The sequence below is a fragment of the Nothobranchius furzeri genome, chromosome 9 (assembly GCF_043380555.1).
Source record: "Nothobranchius furzeri strain GRZ-AD chromosome 9, NfurGRZ-RIMD1, whole genome shotgun sequence".
Lineage (NCBI taxonomy): Eukaryota > Metazoa > Chordata > Actinopteri > Cyprinodontiformes > Nothobranchiidae > Nothobranchius > Nothobranchius furzeri.
The window spans coordinates 27,957,527-27,979,127 of NC_091749.1; the positions used below are offsets into that span (position 1 = coordinate 27,957,527).

At 44.3% G+C, this 21,601-nt stretch overlaps 1 long non-coding RNA gene across 1 annotated transcript; it reads right to left on the bottom strand.

Annotated features, from left to right (window-relative positions):
- Positions 1–7,325: 7,325 nt before the first annotated feature.
- On the bottom strand, positions 7,326–9,213 carry LOC139071665 (uncharacterized). Its single transcript, XR_011521494.1, has 3 exons — positions 9,183–9,213; positions 8,880–8,904; positions 7,326–8,768 (listed from the first exon to the last, which is right to left on the bottom strand). It is a non-coding gene; the product is annotated as an uncharacterized lncRNA (long non-coding RNA).
- Between the last annotated feature and the right edge of the window lie 12,388 nt (positions 9,214–21,601).

The following is a 21,601-nucleotide window of genomic DNA, read 5'->3' on the forward strand; positions in this document are numbered from 1 at the left end:
CAGATTATGGCAAGCCCCAAAAGAATTCCGAATGTGAAAACCTTTCATTTATGTCAAGGTTATATCAGTGAGATGTCTGAAAAAGTCGAAGGATTTACTCTCAGGAGGCTTGTTGTGATTTGTTACCATGACTTTTTCAACAGCAGCGCTGCACATACCTTGAGGATTGTGTAGGGGGTAAATGGCAGGTACTGCTTTAAAACTCTCTCGTTTGAAATATTTCCATACCAAGGAAGTGACAAGGCTTTCTCCAATTTAACTTTATTAGCAATATTTTATAAATGGTTCTATCCAGATAGCATAACTGACCATAAAACCTGCCAACCAACTGAAAATGTGTTCTTGTGAATGTAAATGTTTGATGCTGGTGATAAATGTGTCTGTAATGCCGTCAAACGGATAGATCATATTTGCTTCAATGAGTGTCTGCAGTCATTTAAACCATTAATATACTGTATTGTCTTTGGCTAATAGCCAAACTTAAGTTTGTAAAAACAAACTTTTTTTGATCGAAAAGCTAACATTGGGGCCCCTTCCAAAGTGCAGTTCACTATCTAAAAAAAAACAAGGTCACTCATTTATTTTCAATACAGTGGCCTCTAGTATAAATGAATGCCTCGTGAGATGATTTCTGGGAGAAAAAAAAAAGTTCTTGTGAACTCGAAGTGACCCAGAGGAAAGGTGAGATTTGCACACCACAGCAGGATTTGCAGTTTTATGTACTGATATTCAGACATCTGACCTCTGATTGGATTACAGTAACACAACTCCAATTGACTCAATTTGCTGTGCAACAATCCAGAAGAAGCTATTCTGTGTTGTGGAGTTGCTAATGCTGACAGTTAGCTTCTACTAGCCGAGATGTGCTCTGCTGTCTCCTGGATGCTGAGCCTTCCCAAGGTGGTGTAATTAATCAAAAGGGTCAATTTTTACCATCACATTTACACAGTAACCTTTCATACACGCCAGAGCTGCAAAGTCAAGGTTACACCAGCTGAAGGATTCAGACGCACAAATCAACCTTTTGCTCACTCATTGTTCTTCAACGCAAACATAAATAAAGTGTAAAGGTCTCCCACAAAAGCCCTTCTCTCTCTGCCCAGACTGCTGGATCCTACAAGGCTTTACAACTTACATGTTAATTAATCATATGGTTGAATGAACAAGATGTTTAAATGAAATGTTTGAATAATCTTTGCTTAAATCAATGAAGTCGAAATGAATATTGCTCTTACAATGATCCATGGCAGATCTTATGATCAATATGTGTTTGATTTAATAAGTTAATCATTATCTACACTCATACACATCTTCATAAGATACAAATTAAGGGTAAGGTTCACCTCACATAAAGTTAAAAGATTCTTATTCATAGTGTTATGAATCTTGCATCTGAAGGAAGGTGTGGCTTTCTGAGGCATACCATAAATCCTCTAATACAGGCCGGTATCCAATTAAAGGCCGGGTCTCCAATTTTGGCCGGTGTCAGAGTCAGCGGAGGTGAATAATGGCCGGCCTCTTATTGTGGCCGGGTGGAATGTGGTAACAAGCAAGTACGGGAGGCGGTTGTGTCATCGTCTCACTTTTGATTTGCCAGTGATAGACCGCGAGGGTAACTTTAACCGTGCGGAGACGAAGAGGAGGCGAAAATTCTATATCAAGTTCAAAGAGAACGTGCTGATTATGCTGCAGAACACTCTGGGGAGCAGTAGCAGAGGTTGTACGAACTAGTCAACTTCACTATAGTGCAGGGGTCGGCAACCTGTTCCCATCAAAGAGCCATTATTACCCGTTTCCCACAGAAAAGAAAACACCGCAGCAGCCGTGGCGTTGTGGGCGGGGCCTACCATCAGACAGCAGAGAGCTGCTCACAACAGGTGACAGCGGCCGGTACCGGTCGCTCGTGTATGTCAAAGTTAACTTTCATAAGAAGATAATCAACAAAATGATTTATATAAAATGGATCCAGAAGTTGTAGCCCGTCTCTGCCTACAATATTTAGATATTTTTCACCCTGTTGGTGGTTTTACTGAGCAGGTGCCACTTTTGTCATACATTTCTTTTTAAAACATGTTTAGACTGTTCAGAATACAAATCCAGGCTCTGTCACGTTTGATTGTTGTAATTAAACTTTGTAGGTGGGTTAGGTCCGAAAATGATCCGATCATTTTGTTTTTCCCTCATTTACAGTGACGGAGACAACGGTGCAGTGCGCCTGGCTCTGGTGTTAATCAAGTTAAATTATATCTATTTGCAACAATTTTCACAAGCAAACAGAACAGTTAAAAGCAGGGCTTGTGTTGACCGGATAGTTCCCATATTTGACCGTTTATTTTGACGGAGAAAGAATAGAAAGAATTACCCCGACGCATGCAGACGAACTGACACTTTATTCGTTTCGCGCAGATGTAGCTAAATCACTCAAGAAATGATTCCCATCTGAGCTGGACACTGAGCTCAGCGCAGCTCGCTGTCAGCGCGTACGTACGGCGCACAGTGAGCTGAAGATGTGGAGAGGGGCTTGGAGCACGTCGCACAACCAGAGCGCATGCAGGAAGATTCCTCCGACTGAAGCGAGACTTGTCACTTAGAAAATGTTCCCTGATTATGAAACTTTGGCTGAATAGCACTTGTTCCTGTCTCCAATGTGGCGACACATCCAGGAGCTGAGGAGAATCCCAGAATCTCACATCTTCACCTCAGAATGCGCCGATATGATTACGCACAAGCGTGACGCGTCACCCCGGTCACACAGTAGACCGGGTTGGAACTGTTCAGGTTTACGCAGACAATCTTTACATTTAGAATTAGCTTACAGATGTAAAATTAATGCAGTAAAATATAAAGCATTTTATTTAAATATCCATTCATTATTTTCCAAGTACAGAGAGCCGCATCAGATGGATGGAAGAGTAACAATCAGGTGTCGCCACCTCAAAAACTAATTTAACACGCGATCGTTCATGTCGGTTCATTTCCTTTGATGTTTTCTGTCTTTTATTTGCGCCTGATGTGTTTTGCTGTGGAGCGGGGCGCATCACCTTGTCCTCCGGTGACGCACTGATCACTGATGTGGCCGGCAAGCAGCGAGCACTCCGCTGTTTTTGCGGTCGGTAGATCTTTTAGAACTGCAGCTCAAAGGTAACTCATGAGGTGAATATATATGAACCCAGGTAGCAGTTTCTCTTTAGGATTGAGAGGAGATGCAGGAAGATAATAAACAGAGACAGGACAGAAAAATAGTCAAATAAAAACAAGTTAGTTTTTGTACCTGGTGGTTGCAACAAACAGACACCATTGAAGGTAATCAGAAGTGAGGAACAGAAAATGAAATAATTATTTTAATGTTTAGAGCAGAAGGAACACTGAGAGGCTGCAGGCGCATCAGTGAGTTTGCGGCCGCTGCGCAGGGGAGGGGAGAGAGGGCTGAAGCAGAAACCACCGTTGTTAAAAGAAATGTGTTTAACTTTGAAAATATGGGCGCAATTTTAATAGTCAAAAACTCCAGCGAACCATTAGTTCATTTTGCTCAAATGGAAATAGAGGCCTGTCTCTAATACTGACCCTCCTTCCAATAAAGGCCTGGAGCTTGATGAGCTTGAGTCAAATACAGGCCCGGGCCTGTATTAGAGGATTTACGGTATTTTAGTAAAGCCTTCCAGACATGGCACATTCTGATTTGCCAGAATATGCCAGAGATCATAACAAAGTAGTTTGATAAAACAAGAATTTCTTCCCGAGTAATTCCATTTCTAGCGGAGTTCCAAACCGGTCATTTCGGAAAAAGCATCCTTGAGACTTCTCTTTTGACATACAGTCAAAACCTGTTTGCACGCTGCAAGCTGACACAGCCAGATGCTCCCTAAGAGCCTTATTCACTCTGGATGCAAGCAAGCATTACAGCTACATTGGTGACCTTGAGACATCTAAGACTGGACGGGTCATATCGGAGTTTAATCTACTGGCTCCCGGTGCCGTGAGGTCCACCCGACTTCTGACAGTCCGGATCTGCTGGGGGTCTCTGCCAGGGTTTGTAGACACAACAGATTGCGTCTGATGCTGTTTTATCAATAATAAACTCTCTAGTTAATAGCAGACAACAAATTATTTTACACCCAGATTTCACAATTTCTTTCAGATACAAAGATTCTGATAAACATCTAGCTTACATCACACCACCTACACATCACATTCCATCACCGCATGTCCACTCCATCACATCTCATTATTCACATCTTGTCATGTATAATCATTAGTTTAGAAAATAATAAAATTCCTTTTTAACTATATACCTGACTCTGTCTGAATTAATACGAAGTGTGTTTATGGTCCCTGAACAAGTAAAAGTAACTATAATCTTCCGATTAAACATTCAAAGATCAATCAGATTGATATTTCATATTTATATGGAATCATCACATCTTATTGGTCATAATTAATGTGCAGTAGTCACGTTGCAAAGTGTGACCACTACAGTGGGTGAGTCCATGAGTGCTAATTTTCATCGTGAAAATTAATGTAAAAATGTCAGTGTCTAATTGGAATGTTTCTCTGTCACTTTTATTGGCAGCTAATACAGGAAATAGGGGTAGAACATTTTTTTCACATTTAGACTGCATGTGAAACTTAAGAGTAACCGACTGTATTAAAAAAATTAAAAGTAGTAAACAGTTTCTCAGTAAACTTGGTGCTTAACTTTGGACAGCAGTAACTCAGGAGGTAGAGCGTGTTGTCCAGTAATCGGAAGGTTGCAGGTTCGATTCTGACTCCAACCAGAGAATCCTGCTGTTGTGTTCTTGGGCAAGACACTTAACCCCCCTTGCCTGCTGGTGGTGGTCGGAGGGATCGGTGGCGCCTGTGCTCAGCTGCCTTGCTTCTGTCAGTGCGCTCCAGGGCAGCTGAAGACACATTGTAGCTCATCCTCACCAGCGTGTGAATGTGTGTGTGAATGGGTGGATGACTGATTGAGTTGTGAAGTGCCTTGGGGGGTTATAGAACCCTATGAAGGTGCTATACAAATGCAGGCCATTTACTATTTTTAAAAGGAGCAGCAGTAGCTCAGGAGATATAATGGGATATCTAGTGATCAGACCCACTGTGCAAAGTTACGTCCCATTGGTGTCTTTTCTAGTTAATTTCTACACATCTAGATTATGTCAGCTGAAATTGCAGACTTTGATGACAGGTGACATCTATTTTTTTGATGTATTCTGGACATCCTGTAGCAGTGTCCTCAGGACATCTAGGACTGAACTAATTTTGGTCCAAATTAGGCCAATGTGGACATTAATTATAAGTCACCTAGACAAGTTGCAGTGACAACTTTTCTAGGTCATTCCTGCACGTTAAGTTCTGGTCCAGGTACAGGCCCTCTTTATATAGGCTACTTCTAGTCAGATTAAGGTTGTTCCTTCCTGCAACATTTATGCTAATTTTAGACAGGTTAATGAACACCTGACTTGCTGGAACTACAGCTACACATAACATGCTACACAAATAAATCAAGCCCAACGATCTTATTCAGTATTCTTTTTATTTACCACGCGCACATGCACACGCATGCACGCACACACACACACACACACACACACACACACACACACACACACACACACACACACACACACACACACACACACACAGTCTAAGTGAAATTGACAGGAATTCCACATCGACCTCCTTTGAATCAGCTTTAGCCCATGTCTGGAGGTCAAGGAGCTGTCGATGAAAGACGTGACTGGCATCAGTCTACACCTTCAGTGGACCAAAACTGGATGTTGAGAAACTACCTGGAAAAGACGTCGCTACAACAGGTCTTTGAGCAGTGAGCTACAATAAGTTACCCAATCCAAGGTCCACATGTTTCACGTTATATTGATGTCCAAGTGCGGACATATTTAGATGTTCAAACAATGGGCCTGGTTTGCACATCCAGCAGACATCTAGAATTGGTCTAGACTGATGGATTCGATATAGACTTGATCTGCACGTCCATGTGAAGTTGATTGTTTGGTGGGGAGGGGTTGCAGGGTTGATTCCAGCTCCTGCCAGGGTACTCTGCTATTGTGTCCTTGGTCAAGAAACATCACCCAACCTGCCAGTGTTGGTGGTGGATAGAGGTTGATAAAGCAAATGGCAGCCTCTTTCAGACTGCCCCAGGGTGGCTGTGACTACACAGTAGCTTACCATCATTAGCGGTGTGTAAAGTGTGCGAGTTCATGGATAATATGTAAAAGGCTGTGCGCCTGATTACGATCGCAGCAGTCTGGCTCCGCTTGTAATTTAACAGTCCCAGTCCATATATGATCTCCACAGGTGACCAGCATGACTACAGCCTCGCACGGGAGCCAGTCTGCCATGCGGGTGGGATATCCCAGTCCAAGGAGCCCTTCTTACCCCGGCTTTCCACAGCAGCCGTCAGCAGCACGTTACTGCAGCAGCACGTCATAGCTGCTGATAGGAACCGCTGTGGTCAACAGAACCTTTTCCACTGGAGCCATCAGCAGCCGTCAGCAGCGCAAGTCAGCCGCGTCTCAGGAGCAGCATGTCGTGGCCCTTACGCGCCGGTTCTATTTTCTACGCGCGACGCCTCTGAAACGGGTCAAGTACGACATTTTTGGGGAAGGAAAGACAGGAAATCGGACGTGGAAATGGAGAGAAGCTCGCGAGATTTTCAGAATAAAGAAAGTACTGCCTTCCGGTTGCTTTACTTTTAAAAAACGTTACTAACTGTGCGTCCCTGTGAGAAGTTATCACCTAACTAGCGGTCTCCTTTGTTTTTCAGGTCCGTATTGGCGATTATAAAACGGACAGAACATAAAACACAAACCATGTTGTAGTTTTCTCCTGCTTGTTGTTGTGTTTACTGACGAAGTCACTCGTGTGACTTCGTGCTCCGTCGGTGACAGCTGCTCCCCTGCTGCTTCGCTTCTCGTGGGAAGGGCCGAGCAGCAGCTTACGCGAGCATGACGTGCTGCTGCAATAACGTGCTGCTGATGGCTCCTGTGGAAACCCGGGGTTAGCTTCTTGGGTTAGTTAAGTTAGGTAGTAGCTACACTGGTTAATTTGTTCCAACCCTGTTCCAAACGTAACAGCCCCACCCTTAGCTACACCTCTTTTCCCAGTTTTGGATTATCTGGACGTGACGGGACCTGTGACACGGTCAAAATGGCGGTGGTGGGAAGCTCCCATTTGGACATAAAAACTTATAATTCAAGCCCATGGATATGATTTGTCCAGTATATATGTCGATGGTATCATTTGACAAATTTACTCATTTCCATGCTTCAACATCAAAGACGTCCTGAAATGTGCCGATTGTAACCGGGTCACCTTAGTTCCCGGAAGTTATTCTGGTTATACCTGTCATGCCGCTGACAGGGGATCCAGGTGTGTAATCAGAGGGCTGCTATAATTAGGGCAGCTGGGATCTAGCTGCAAACGCTGAATGCTTCGCTTTGGGTCCAGACGTGCGTGCGGCTAAGTGGTGAGTGACCTGGCCTTGCTTTAGTTTAGTTAACGGTTATATTTTTAATTGGTTCCTCTTTACGAAGGGTGAGCAGGACTGAGGGGTGAACAGCCGGAATTTTCATTGGCAAGCGGTCGGCCGATGAGGTACTGGTTTATAACATTCACAGCATTTTTATGGGTCGTTAGAATAGGACTAACAATGCGTGTTTTGTTCACAGACCTTAGCCTGCTACTGTTTTCCCAGTTCATTTTATTAAATCTTTTCTAGTTCTTTTAGTAAACCGTTTACCGGTTTTATCTTGTTATTAATCGTTTTCCTCCAGAGGGGGAAGGAAACTTGTTTGAGTCGGGTGGTTAAGTGTTAAGCACAGTGCTGTCTCTGGGAGGCTAGTTTCTTTTAGCGTATCCGCTGTAGGGGTTTGTCGGGGGTTTTACTCACTTCTGGGTGACGTGTGTATGAGCTTTAGTTAAAGGGAGCACTGAGTGTTTTTCTTTATATTATTGTCTCTTGTCTCGGGTCCCTACAGCGGCTTTGTGCTTTTAAATAGAAATAGATGGCGTTGCGTGTGTAGTCCCAGGGCCAGCATTGTCGTCGCTCCTCCCTCCCGTGTTTTAGAGTTTTTAGTCTACTTTTTATCCCGACCTGGGTTGTCTTCAATAAATCTCCTGTGTTGTATCTATCAATAAAAATTGTTAAACTTGTGAATAAGCCTCTGCTGTTTTCATCAAGGGTTATTATCACCTACGGTTTTAGGATCTTAAGCATCCAACCCTCTAGGTCACAATTGGCGTTGTTGGCAACTTTTTGAAAAAAAGTAGATGTGCTGTGGAGATACTTTAAAACAGCTGGTTTACTGAATAGATCGGGTGTAGGAGTAGTTTTCTGGAGTTTTTTTTTTCTTTCTTCCTTTCCCTCCGTTTTTTTTCTCTTCTTTAACTGGAACAGTAGCAGGTTTAGGGTGGAGCCACAAGCCTCACGGAAGGTGGATCAAGGCACAATGGATGCTGAGCTACAGGAGCTACGGAGCAAGCTGCGACGGCTGCAGGAGGAGAATCAACTTCTGCGAGAGACAAATGAGGATAAACAAGACTCACAACCCTCTACATCAGGTGGCACATGTCATGCAGAAAGGGAATCAGCCACAGAACGGATTCTCAACATTCCAAGGGAACGAAAGTGTCCCGTCTTTAGAGGTAATGTTGGTATTGGAGTGACTGATTGGATAGAGGAGGTCCGGGCAAGCCTGAGGGCAAGGTATTTATCTCCTTTGGATCAGGCTTACTTTGTGTATGATCACCTTGAAGGGGAAGCAAAGGAGGAGATTAGATATAGGCCCCGGGCTGAAAGAGAAGACCCTGAATGCATTTTGACTATTTTACAGGAACTGTATGGGTGCTCAAAATCTTACGTGACTCTGCAGGAAGATTTCTTTTCTAGAAAGCAAAAGGAGGGGGAATCATTACAGGAGTTTTCACATGCTCTTTTCTGTCTGATGGAGAAAATAACTGTAAATGCACCTGGTGTTGTGTCTGATGCTGCTGTGCTCTTACGAGATCAATTTACTGAACATGTGCTTGAGCCATCTTTACGTAGAGAGTTAAAAAAGCTCGTTCGGGGAAACCCTACTCTTACATTGCTGGACGTAAGGAAAGAGGCTATACAGTGGGAACAAGAGGGTCAGCCAGCTGATGTAAGAAGTAGAAATAACCACCTGACATCTTTTTGTGCTGTGCAGAACTCCCAAAGTAATAGATCTGCCTCAGAGTCGGTCCCAAGGGCCTCAGATGGTCTGTCAGAGATCAAGGAAATGCTGGTAAAACAGCAGGAACAGATTAACCTGTTGTCTCAAAGTCTGTTGCAGCTACAAGGGCCTCCTGGGTCCCAACATCTAAACCGAGCATCCCAGATTATCTGCCGACGTTGCCAGAAGCCTGGTCACATAGCCAGGAACTGTCGCCAAAAAAGGGCTACTGCATCACAGCCTGGTAGAGAGGAGATGGTGGTCTCCCACCAGCAGATGGGAAACTAGCCCCTTCTGCTTTGCAGGGCCTCAGGGCAGAAGGAGGGGGATTTGGTCCAAAGATTCCTAGTGTGACAAGTTCTGTGTCAAAACTGGTAGGAGAGTGTCCCACAGTTCTGGTGCAAATGGGGGGTGTTCCACTTCAGTGTCTTCTAGATACTGGTTCTATGGTGACCACTGTTACACAGAGTTTTTTTAACCAACATTGTCAAGGGGCCTTGCAGGCATGTTCTTGGTTGGAGCTTCATGCAGCCAATGGGCTGAGCATCCCTTATGTTGGTTATTTTGAAACTGATCTAGAAGTTTTAGGTAAAGTGGTACCTAGGAGAGGGGTGCTGGTGGTTGAGGATCCCCCGCCCCATTCTTCCCAATTGAAAGTGCCAGGGGTATTGGGCATGAATGTCATCAAGGAGTGTTATGATGAGCTTTTTAAGCAACATGGTGCTGCTCTATTTGAGCTACCAGGACTCAGTCAGGCTGCTTCTGTGTGGCGTGTGGCTTTTCTAAAATGTCAGGAGGTTTCAGTACAACAAAGTGACTGCAAGATGGGTCTGGTCCGAGTAGGGGGTCGCAAACCAGTATGTGTGCCGGCTGGCACAGTAAAGCTGGTTCCAGCGACGTGCCCGCGAGCCAGGCTTGGCCCTCCATATGGCGTGTTCGTAGAGCCACTTGGAACAAAAGGGGGCATCCCGGGGGGGGCAGTGGTGTCACAAAGTTTGGTAACAGTGGCTAGAGGCAGCACATATATCCCAGTTATGAACGTGAGTGAAAGGGATGTGTGGTTGCGTCCTCGTACGCCAGTAGGGATGTCTGGTCCAGCCCACATTGTCAGTTTACCAGAAGGGGTGTGGGAGGGGGTTGGATCAGTCCAGGCTACTCTCTCTTCCCAGGTCAGCTCAGTGTCCCAACAGTCAGACAAAATGGTAAATGTTGACTTATCATCTATAAGCAGTGGGGATCAGGAAAGGGTCCGGTCCCTCCTAAGAAAGTATGACAGTGTGTTCTCCGCATATGAAGGGGACCTGGGTTGTACAGACCTGATGGAGCATGAGATCCCTCTGTCGGATGACGTGCCAGTGCGTCAAAGATTTAGGAGAATCCCACCTTCAGAGTATGAGGCAGTAAAAGCACACATCAGACAGCTGTTGGAGAGTCAGATGATACGTGAGAGCAGTAGCCCCTATGCCTCCCCCACTGTCGTGGTGAAGAAAAAGGATGGGAGTATTCGTCTATGTGTTGACTATAGACAACTGAACAGTAAAACACGTCGTGATGCTTTTCCTCTACCCAGGATTGAAGAGTCTCTGGATGCTCTATCAGAAGCAAAGTGGTTTTCCACCCTCGACTTGGCAAGTGGCTACAATCAGGTACCAGTGGCTGAAGCAGATAAAATGAAAACTGCCTTTTGCACTCCCTTTGGATTGTATGAGTTTAACCGTATGCCCTTTGGTCTGTGCAATGCACCCAGCACATTCCAACGATTGATGGAACGGATGTTTGGGGCCCAGCACTGTCAGTCTCTGTTGTTGTATCTAGATGATGTTGTGATCTTTTCCTCTTCAGTCGATGAGCATCTGCTGCGCTTGGAAGCGGTGCTGGATCGCCTGAGACAAGAAGGGCTAAAGGTGAAGCTCGACAAGTGTGCCTTCTTCAAACAGGAAGTAAAGTACCTGGGCCATGTCATCTCTAGCGAGGGGGTGTCCACGGATCCAGACAAGATCTCTGCTGTAAAGAGCTGGCCTCGTCCAAACAGCCTTACAGAGCTACGATCGTTTCTGGGATTTGCCAGCTACTACAGACGGTTCGTAGAAGGGTTTGCAAAATTGGCAGCTCCACTTCACCAACTTGTAGCCCAGCTACAGCAGTTACGAGGCCAGCGACGGCAACAGCAAGTGGGTAATCATTGGTCCCAAGCATGTGAACAGGGTTTCGAGGAACTAAAAGCCAGACTGGTCAGTGCACCTGTTCTAACATATGCAAATTTCTCCCTGCCTTTTATTCTTGAGATTGATGCTAGTTATGGTGGCCTGGGAGCAGTCCTTTCCCAGGAGCAGGAAGGCAGGGTACGCCCTGTTGCCTTTGCTAGCCGTGGATTAAGACCCACAGAAAGGAACATGTCTAATTACAGTTCCATGAAGCTGGAGTTTTTAGCTTTAAAATGGGCCATGACCGAGAAGTTCAGAGACTATTTGCTGGGTCAACGATGCATTGTGTGGACTGGCAATAATCCTCTCAGCCATCTGAACACAGCTAAGCTGGGTGCAACTGAACAGCGCTGGGCAGCACAGCTAGCAGATTTTAACTTCACTATTCGTTACAGATCTGGCCGAACCAATGTGAATGCAGATGCCCTTTCAAGGAAACCTGGGGCCCCCACGGAAGCTGACATTCCCCTTCCAGGAACTCCAGTGCCGGTGCTGAGAGTGCCCAGAGGTATTGACCTGGCTCAACAAGCCATCCAGGCAGCCGTATCTGTTTTTCCGTCCTATTCCCATGATGACCTCAAGGCTCTCCAAGAAGCTGATCCCACCTTAAATACATTTATGGGGTTTTGGAAGACCCAGAAACGCCCAGACTGGGCAGAAAGAGCGAGTCTCTCGCCTCAGGTTTTGGAGCTGTGTCGACAGTGGAGTAAAGTCGTTCAGCTAAATGGTTTGCTCTACCGACAAGCGCAGCGGCCTGAAGGTGGGGAGGATATTAATCAACTGCTACTTCCAGAGACATTGAAGGTGGAGGTCATGAAGCAGCTGCATGACTACCATGGCCACCAGGGGGTGGAGAGGACTACAGAACTCATCAGAGAGCGATGTTACTGGCCGCTGATGCTGAGAGATATTAAGGAATGGTGCCACCAGTGTGAACGCTGCACCTTAGCAAAAGCCCCTCGTCCTCAGAGTCGGGCACCTATGGGACATGTACTGGCATCAAGACCAAACCAAGTATTGGTGATAGACTTTACACTGCTGGACCCATCTCAGGATGGTGTAGAAAGTGTGCTTGTGATGACTGATGTTTTTTCAAAGTTTACCCAGGCAGTGGCAACCAGGGACCAGCGAGCGGCGACGGTGGCTCAAATACTGGTGCAGGAATGGTTCTACAAGTTTGGTGTTCCAGCAAGACTGCATTCGGACCAAGGCCGTAATTTTGAGAGTGCACTAATCCATCAGCTGTGTGAGCTGTATGGGGTTCAGAAGACACGCACCACACCGTACCATCCAGAAGGAAATGGCCAATGTGAAAGGTTCAACAGAACGTTACATGATTTGCTACGCACTCTCCCTATTGAAAAGAAAAGCCGTTGGCCCCAGTATTTACCACAGGTATTGTACTCTTATAATACCACTGTTCACCAGTCTATGGGTGAGTCCACTCACTTTTTAATGTTTGGTCAGGAACCCTGCTTACCTATTGACTTTCTCCTTGGAAGGGTCCCAGAGATTCAAACGGGCAGAGTGGAGGACTGGGTTCAAGAACACCGCCGTAGACTCCAGGTTGCCTTAAAAGGGGCACAGGATCGTATACAAAAGGCAGCGGATCGTCGTAAAGAGCGCCATGATGGAGAGGGTCTGGCCAGCGAACTGCAGGTACAGCAGTTGGTTTATGTTGAGGACCACAGTAAAAGGGGCAGGACCAAGATCCAGGACAAATGGAGCCCTAGGATCCATGTGGTACTAAAGTCCCCGACACCAGGGGGATCAGTGTATACGGTGGCGCCCCTGGACAACCTACAACGCCATAAGACTGTCCATCGCTCTTTGTTGAGGCCGGTCCCTGAGGGGCTCTGTCCTAAGCAGTCCAGGGTGAGAGAGGAGAGCCCTACCCTGGAGGAAGAGGATGAACCAGAGTATGTATTTTTAGTAACCAGAAAATTAGAGGGAAATTCACAGGGTTTGGTGTCCCATGGAGCTACGAGTATAGGTCATCTCGACCTACCTCCACTGGCCCCTGCAACGACCCCCCAAGAGCACGGAGAAAGTAAGGCGGTTACACGAAAGTCATCCAGAAAAACAGCTGGCCAGCATTCAAATCCTCATCATCTCCCAAGGAGGGCCGGGGGGACGGCGGATGGGGCTGCTGTCTCTTAGATCACCAGTAGTGGCAGTATTGAAGCAGCAATATTTTGACCGTGGTGCTAGTTTGTTTTCATATCGACGGGCCGCCGATACATTTTCTAGGGGTGGATTGTAACCGGGTCACCTTAGTTCCCGGAAGTTATTCTGGTTATACCTGTCATGCCGCTGACAGGGGATCCAGGTGTGTAATCAGAGGGCTGCTATAATTAGGGCAGCTGGGATCTAGCTGCAAACGCTGAATGCTTCGCTTTGGGTCCAGGCGTGCGTGCGGCTAAGTGGTGAGTGACCTGGCCTTGCTTTAGTTTAGTTAACGGTTATATTTTTAATTGGTTCCTCTTTACGAAGGGTGAGCAGGACTGAGGGGTGAACAGCCGGAATTTTCATTGGCAAGCGGTCGGCCGATGAGGTACTGGTTTATAACATTCACAGCATTTTTATGGGTCGTTAGAATAGGACTAACAATGCGTGTTTTGTTCACAGACCTAGCCTGCTACTGTTTTCCCAGTTCATTTTATTAAATCTTTTCTAGTTCTTTTAGTAAACCGTTTACTGGTTTTATCTTGTTATTAATCGTTTTCCTCCAGAGGGGGAAGGAAACTTGTTTGAGTCGGGTGGTTAAGCGTTAAGCACAGTGCTGTCTCTGGGAGGCTAGTTTCTTTTAGCGTATCCGCTGTAGGGGTTTGTCGGGGGTTTTACTCACTTCTGGGTAACGTGTGTATGAGCTTTAGTTAAAGGGAGCACTGAGTGTTTTTCTTTATATTATTGTCTCTTGTCTCGGGTCCCTACAGCGGCTTTGTGCTTTTAAATAGAAATAGATGGCGTTGCGTGTGTAGTCCCAGGGCCAGCATTGTCGTCGCTCCTCCCTCCCGTGTTTTAGAGTTTTTAGTCTACTTTTTATCCCGACCTGGGTTGTCTTCAATAAATCTCCTGTGTTGTATCTATAAATAAAAATTGTTAAACTTGTGAATAAGCCTCTGCTGTTTTCATCAAGGGTTATTATCACCTATGGTTTTAGGATCTTAAGCATCCAACCCTCTAGGTCACACAAGCAAACATAAAAAAAAGCAAACTTTGAAGATCCTGGCAGTGTAAAGGGCTGTTTGGCAATGTGCTGCATATAATTTAATGCCTTTTATGTTTCATTGTTGGCTTAATGTTATGGTAACTGAACAGGTAATAAGTGATGGCCTAAAGCCAAAACTGGGTGATTTGAGAGAATATTAACTTCTGTAAAAATAGCCAGTCATCAAACATTAATAAAGTAGGTTCGACTCATTATCTGAAGTTGTTTTAATATGAATCACATGTATGATAGTAAGGAAAAAGCATCTGACAGTGCGAAAGCTGTTTATTTTCAGCTCCAATGATAAAAGCGATACCAGATTTAATAAATGTTAGCTAACTGCTCATTTACTGCTCATTCATTCACATTATTTTTGTAGCATAGTGTCTTTTCTGACCATCAGTAGAACTAAATATTCACAATCATGCATTTACATGTTTATTGTTCTTGGTGTAAGTGCATCATTGGTATGTGTGGTGCCAGATAGTATCTTGGGTTGCTAAAGCAATGGCCATTTGGCTAAGCAACAGCCACCCGCTCTTTAGTCCGAGATGACGGAGAACGGCAACCAGTAAAAAGTTGCGATTTGTCATTTAAGTGTCTCATTTTGTGTCTTTGAGGGCTGCTATAGGTTGTTTGACCGCTGTAGTTCATTCTCGTCTTCAGTCTCCATCAAAGTTATGAAAAGACAAGTTGAGTTTGTGCATGCTGTTCATGCACACAACCATGCAGCAAATGATTATCATTTTACTCTGAAATCTACAAAATAAAGTTGTATAAGAACGGGTTGTTTAACCTTTTATTTATTTATTTATTTTTTGGCTGACAGTTTCGACCACTCCTGCAGTCTTCTTCAAAGCTAGCTAGCGGTGTCACTTCCTTTTCTGTTTATTTGCGAGCAGCAGAGGAGCTGCCCGTGCTCTTCTCGCCTATGACACAGTCCCATGCATGATCCAATGTGTAGACCCCATTGTCTCTGTTTATGGTTGTGTGTCCACGTCTCCTTATTTCTATGGCTTCCTTAATCCATCTTTTGTATTTCTGTTGTTTGGTGTTAATGATCCTTGTGTTGTCCCAGTCCATTATACGGTTTTCCCTTGTGCAGTGGTCTGTTACGGCAGATTTCTTTTTTGTGCTTTCTGCTTCTCGCGCCGGTGCTCTGGTGTCTTCGGCTTTTTTCTTTCTCACACTCTTTTTTTTTTTGTATGTTCCATTGTTCGTGTGTTGAGTTGGCGTCCGGTTTCCCCAATGTATGTTTATTGCAGAGTTTACATGGTATTTTGTGTGTGACCAGTTATGTCCTGCTGATATCTTGTCTTTTGGATGTAGTACTCTTTTTCTAACTGTTGTGTATGGTTTTGTTGGTGTGTTTATGTTGTGTCTTATCATTGTTGCTGTTAATTTTCTGTTATGTCTTTGAGGTATAGAAGGGTTATGACTGGTTTTGGTTGTTCTTGTCTTTCTGTTGTTGTTTGTTGTCCGCAAAAAAAAAAGGTGAAATACTATTTCCCGTGTTTAAAAAAGAACAAAATAATGCAATCAGAAGAAACACACAGACTGAAAATACAAAGAATTAAAGAAACTTAACAAACGTTTAAAGAAAAATATGGACGAGTAACAAAGGACTTCCACCCTTTGGATTGTTAATTCCAAAAACGAGCATGTCTAAGGAACCACCTCCGCTTCAACTTAAGATGCCGGGACGAGAACGTCACGCCAACAAGCCTACAGCTGAAAGCTCCAATCCAAATCAAGACGGCACAGCACATAATGGAAAGAACACAGAAAACACTACTCAGACAAAGGATATGAAACATCACAACCAAAAGAACCTGGACCTCAAAAGAAAATACAAATTAGATGAGAAAACAGAGGAACACATTAAAGGACACATGATAGAACAGCAAGAAAAATAATTCATAAAAGTAAAAGAAAGACACATAAGAAAGTTAACCAAACTCATCAACAAGAAAAGGAAAAATAACAGGATAATGCCACCAAAGGTAACCTTTCACAATGCAAACTAACAGAAGTAGAAAAAAGCATGTTTAAAAAAAGGTTTAAGCTCTGCCATAACACCTGAAAACAAACCATATCATGAATTTATTGTAGTGTACGGTTGGTAAATTGAGTGCTTTAAGAGCTCAATATGTTATCTCTACTTATGACCAATAAGCTGTGACACTCTATATAAATGTAGAATATCAACCTGCTTGGTCTTTGGATGTTTAATCAGAAGATTCTAGGATTCTTTGTTTTATTTAGGGATTGTAAACACTTCGTTTTGATTCAAGGAAAGAGTCAAGTTTGTAAAAGTAAGAATTTATTTTCCAAACAATTAAAACATGACAAGTTAACTAATATTTACTGTGATGGATGGATCTGGATGGAGATGTGGTATATGGTGCCTATGTGTGAATGTGATGTTATCAGAACTTCCGTATCTAGGAAGGCTGAGTCCTGGACGTAAAAGAATTTGGTTTGTGTTAAGCTATGAAGTTGATTCTTATCAAAAAGCATCAGACGCAATCACACTGTATTCTACCTCACCCTTCGCAGACCCTCTTCACGGATCCGGAGGTCATCGAGGTCGGATGACATCTGAGCACCCAGGTCCAGTAGATTGACCACAGCGCCGACTTCTCCAGTCCAGAGATGTCGCCAGGCACAAAGGTTGGATGGAACTGTTTGCGTCTAGACTCTTAAGGAGTCTGATCAAAATCAGCTTTGTTCTGCAGGAACCGTTTGCTGTGTCAGCTTTGCAACATCCTTGACAGGGTGTCAAAGGCTGCTTCTTAGTTAAAGAGAATTCACCACGGACAGTAATTTCCGTAGCTTCCTCTAGAACTCTGTAGAGCTGGAACACTGAGTGATGAGAGCTGGAACTCGAACTGGAACTGCAACTGCTGAATCACCAAAGTGATTCTGTTTTAATATTCTCATGTTATGATTTGTGTGGCCAATCGGAGGTTGACATGCTGAGGAATATTACCAATGCAACCTCGGAAAGCACGCCTTCTTTCAGATATCGGATGCTTTGATCTGGGGTAAAGAAATATCTATGTGTCACGCGTTTGACTTAACTTTGCTTTGTCCTTGTGCTAGTGTAGATGGTGATGGCCTTGTTATATGAACATTACTGATCCATCTATAAATCAGTGTAATCATAACAACACTCCTTTCAAACTTCAGTCATTCAAGCACAGATTAATGAAAGAATAAACAAATGTCTATTTAATGATTATCTAACTTTTAAGTTTTAAATGTTCACATTATATTTAAAAATTCATTCTTTGATTAAGCAACTAATCTGAGTTCACTTTATTCAGAGGCATGAAGAATCCTGTAGAATGATAAGGGAAGCTTTAGACCTTGAGGAGGGAACATCATTGTTGACAATACGTTATCATGTGTTCAGAGCTGCAGAGAGGCTCTGACTCCAGCTGATGGGCTGAAGGCAGATATATTAAAGGAAACACATGCAGACTTGTGTCTCCATTTTGACCAGATATCGAAGGGTCAAACTGTACTTAAACACTGGCCATTACTGGACATTACAGTAGCAATAGAAATGGCATGCCAACAGATCACAGATGGAGGGAAAAAGCAGAACATAAAAATAATGCAGTTGGGATATTAAAGAACAGCAAAATACAACACAGAAGAGAGAACAACCATGACAGCACTACAGGGCTGCCAGCTCTCATGCACTGAGCATGAGACACACACATTTGACCCTCTTTGCACACTCTCATGCCACGCCTCCAATTTCTCATGCTGATTCTGATCTCACGCTCTCCCTCAGTGAACAGGATGCAATGGTCCACGCAAAAGACTAGTACTAGTGTCCTTTCCTGTCTTAAAAAACAAAACAAAATAATGCCACCGGAAGAAACACACAATGAATGTACAAAAGTTGTTTAAAAAATTCTATAAGGCTACAAACTGTCTTGTTGTCACGTCCACAAACGTTTGAATTCAAGCCCATGGACATGAATTGTCCAGTATGTATGTCCATGGTGTCATTGGACAAATGATAAATGGCAAACGTTTCAACATGTGTTAATAGTTTCTCTGCCATCCATCATGGCTAAGAGGGCGGTCCCATGAACAGTGTGACGTGACCAGTGGCGGAGCTTGATATGTGCAACATGTGCGGCCGAACAGGGCGGCAGTCTGCAGGGGGCGGCATTTAATTTCCTTTTTTCTTCTTTTTTTTTTTCTAAAAAAATTTTTTTTAGCATCAACCAATACATAAACAAAACATAGAAATCACATGTTCTTAATAATAATAGTGATGATAATAATAATATTTCTGTAATAAAAGCACAACAAAGTGTAACCCATATCAACTACTACCTGTCACATGACCCACGTCAGCTGATGTGAGGTCCCTCTCCTGATTGGCTCCTTCCACGTCGCGGCAACCCGGAAAGCTGCTCCTGCTGTGGCTGTAAGCTTGTTGCTTGTAGAACGGCGTTGGAAAACAAAGCGTTTTTCTCCCCTCAATTCATTTATACTCTCATTTTACCTCAGCGGTAAGTGTTCTTAACATCTACCAATAACACCCTTTTACTTGTCAGTGACCAGTGGATCGTTTTCGCTATAAAAAAATGACCTTGTTCGGCGGAGTTCCCACCGCGAGCAGAACTCCGGTTCAAAAACGCTGTTTTTGAAACACTTATTTACTTAAGCACTTTAATGGGCTTAACTTGAAACCAAGAGCAATCATATGATTATTGTTATGTGTTGCCTTGAATTCGGCTATGCTGTCTGTCAGACAGATGTTTTCCTTTATTGTTGTTTTTATATTTGTTTGTAGCAAACGCTACTGGAATGCATAGATTGAGCTACGTAGCCAAGATGATTAATAATTGACCTGTTGTACATTCGTGATATGTTTACCGGTAAACTGAATCGAACTTGATATGCTAATGAACGTTTCTCTGGCCTACAGGTCAGGTTTTTTTTCCCATGTTGAACTGATCTTCTTCATATTGAAGTGGCGAGCTGGTAGGACCATTCTTTCTTTTTGGAATCGGGAAATTAGCTATTATTTACCCCATGAAAAACGGAGCGGCAGCGGGCCGCTGGAAGTGCCCTGCTAGTATGATCCCGTTTAAACTGTAAACTGCCATAAAATAAAAACTATAATAGCTAGAGTGGTCTTTTTTTAGCTGAAAGTTGAGACTCTCGCCTTTCAGCACATCTGTACTGTACAAGTCGATGATGCCATCATGTTGCGTTAAGTGTGTCCATTTCAGTAGAACTTTGACAAGTGGTGAGAAGGTGGCCAGGAGCTGGATGTTGTATTCAGTTAGCAAACGTTGTTATATATACACTCCACACAATTTGAAACAAAGTTGTAGGTGTAATGTTTTCTTCTTGTGTGTGTGTGTGGGCGGGGGGGGGGTCACAGGGGTATCTTAACAGGGCGCCATTTAGGCCAGCTCCGCCTCTGGACGTGACAGTATGGGCAAAGGGTCAATATGGCTTTGCATGGATGTGTTTAATAAGACTATTAGCTATTTTTGCTAACCATCCATCCACATGAACCATCAACAGTTCAAACAAGGCTGAAGCACCTAAGGACATGGCAGATGTCCTGATGGCGTTAGATATTTCGTAAAATAAGACATTTTCAAAATATAGCATTTTTTATTGAATAAAGCAAATGAAGATTAATGTATCCTCTCCAGAGACCACAATTTTTACCTTTGCCAGAATCCAGTAAAATCTCTAGCTGGGTGTGTATTTATCTTTCATACACTGAGCCAGATTAAACGTATTTCATGTTTGTCCCAGAAGCAGACCGAAAGAATCCTGCATCTGGGGTGCAGCAGAAGTAGGTGCTGTGGTCAATTTTACGAACTATCGTTTCTGTGTACACCCACACAAAAGTTGTAGTCTCTGCACAAAGTCAAACTAATTCCCATTTCTTGTTTAATTCTGCCAGGGCCGCTCCTTGCCTCTATTTCTTCATGGTGTTGATGGATAGGATCTCAAGGCCTAGTCATAGAGAGGAGGATGTGTGGTTCTGGAAACTAATGGCCTTTATTTCTTCTTTCTGTAAACATATATGGTTCAGTTAGTGTTCTCCAAAGCCCCATTCCCACCTGTACCGGGTCGGCCCGGGCCGGGTAGCGTAGGTTGTTTACATATCTGGGTGGCCTGGAATTTTCCCGGGCCAACCAAGGCTCATTCTCGGCCCTCTTCCCGAGGGGTACTGCTTCAGGCCGACCAGGGCCAACACGCCCACTGCTGACAGCAAATTCACACCTTCCATTAGAGCAAGCCTCTGATTGGTGGGTAGAATCAGCCCATTCACACCTTCCATTAGAGCAAGCCTCTGATTGGTGGGTAGAATCAGCCCACATGGGCTTAAGACAAGGATGTGTGGAATCAACCGGGCCAGGCTGGGGCCGACTGGGGCTACCCGGCCCGGGCCGACCCGGTACTGATGGGAATGGCCCACAAGTCTCAGGCTGTGGCTCTTGAGAAAGGGTGAGTTCTCTCTTGGGGTTGGGAGTGAGTCTCTGCCTCACTGGAAGCAGTGAATGCATCATGGTGTGTGGAGTGAATTAAGAACGGACTAATCAAGGCTTACCCCTCCTTTCCACCGGAGCCGTCAGCGGCACGTTACTGCAGCAGCACGTCATAGCAGCTGATAGGAACCGCTGTGGTCAACAGAACCTTTTCCACTGGAGCCGTCAGCAGCGCGAGTCAGCCGTGTCTCAGGAGCAGCATGTCGTGGCCCTTATGCGCCGGTTCTATTTTCCACACGCTACGTCTCTGTAACGGGTCAAGTTTGACATTTTTGGTGAAGGAAAGACAGGAAATCGGACGCGGAAATGGAGCGAACGTTCCCGAGATTTTCAGAATAAAGAAACATACTGCCTTCCGGTTGCTTTACTTTAAAAAAAAACATTATCACCTAGCTAGCGGTCTCTTTTGTTTTTCCATAATGGACGACG